Genomic DNA, 2,067 nt, shown 5'->3' on the forward strand with positions numbered 1-2,067 from the left:
CTCCATCACCCTCCAACCCTGAACCTCCATCACCCTCCAACCCTGAACCTCCATCACCCTCCAACCCTACACCTCCATCACCCTCCAACCCTACACCTCCATCACTCTCCAACCCTGCACTTCCATCACTCACCAACCCTGCACCTCCATCACCCTCCAACCCTACACCTCCATCACCCTCCAACCCTACACTTCCACCACCCTCCAACCCTACATCTCCATCACCCTCCAACCCTACACCTCCATCCCTCTCCAACCCTGCACTTCCATCACGCTCCAACCCTGCAGCTCCATCACCCTCCAACCCTACACCTCCATCACCCTCCAAACCTACACTTCCACCACCCTCCAACCCTGCACTTCCATCACTCTCCAGCCCTACACATCCATCACCCTCCAACCCTACACCTCCATCACCCTCCAACCCTACACCTCCATCACACTCCAACCCTCAACCTCCATCACCCTGCAACCCTGAGCCTCCATCAACCTCCAAGCCTGAACCTCCATCACCCTCCAACCCTGAACCTCCATCACCCTCCATCCCTGCACCTCCATCACCCTCCAACCCTACACCTCCATCACCCTCCAAACCTACACCTCCATCACTCTCCAACCCTGCACTTCCATCACTCTCCAACACTGCACCTCCATCACCCTACAACCCTGAACATCCATCACTCTCCAACCCTGAACCTCCATCACTCTACAACCCTACACATCCATCACCCTCCAACCCTGCACCTCCATCACCCTCCAACCCTGCACCTCCATCAACCTCCAACCCTGCAGCTCCATCACTCTCCAACCCTGAACCTCCATCACCCTCCAACCCTGAACCTCCATCACTCTACAACACTGAACCTCCATCACTCGCCAACCCGGCACCTCCATCACCCTCCAACCCTGAACCTCCGTCACACTCCAACCCTGAACCTCCATCACCCTGCAACCCTACACCTCCATCACCCTCCAACCCTACACCTCCATCACCCTCCAACCCTACACCTCCATCACCCTCCAACCCTGAACCTCCATCACACTCCAACCCTGCACCTCCATCACCCTCCAACCCTACTCCTCCATCACCCTCCAACCTTGCACCTCCATCACCCTTCAACCCTGCACCTCCATCACCCTCCAACCCTACACCTCCATCACCCTCCAACCCTGAACCTCCATCACCTTCCAACCCTGCACCTCCATCACCCTCCAACCCGTCACCTCCATCACCCTCCAACCCTACACCTCCATCACACTCCAACTCTGAAGCTCCATCGCACTCCAACCCTGAACCTCCATCACTCTCCAACCCTGAATCACCATCACACTCCAACCCTGAACCTCCATCACCCTCCAACCCTACACCTCCATCACCCTCCAACCTTACACCTCCATCACCCTCCAACCCTACACCTCCATCACTCTCCAAACCTGCACCTCCATCACCCTCCAACCCTGCACCTCCATCACCCTCCAACCCTGAACCTCCTTCACCCTCCAACCCGAACCTCCATCACCCTCCAACCCTGAACCTCCATCACCCTCCAACCCCAAACCTCCATCACCCTCCAAACCTGCACCTCCATCACCCTCCAGCCCTGCACCTCCATCACCTTCCATCCCTACACCTCCATCACCCTCCAACCCTGCACCTCCATCACCTTCCAACCCTACACCTCCATCACCCTCCAACGCCATCACCCTCCAACCCTACACCTCCATCACCCTCCAACCCTGCACCTCCATCACCCTCCAACACTGCACCTCCATCACCCTCCAACCCTGCACCTCCATCACTCTCCAATCCTGCACCTCCATCACTCTCCAACCCTGCACCTCCATCACTCTACAACCCTGAGCCTCCATCACTCTCCAACCCTGCACCTCCATCACCCTCCAACCCTGCACCTCCCTCACTCTACAACCCTGAACCTCCATCATCCTCCAACCCTGCACCTCCATCACCCTCCAACCCTGCACCTCCATCAATCTCCAACTCTACACCTCCATCACTCTCCAACCCTGCACCTCCATCGCCCTCCAATCCTGAACCTCCATCACCCT

Source organism: Somniosus microcephalus, chromosome 28 (genome assembly GCF_052327205.1).
Source record: "Somniosus microcephalus isolate GS21.2 chromosome 28, FLI_Smic_1.0, whole genome shotgun sequence".
In the NCBI taxonomy this organism is placed as follows: Eukaryota; Metazoa; Chordata; class Chondrichthyes; order Squaliformes; family Somniosidae; genus Somniosus; species Somniosus microcephalus.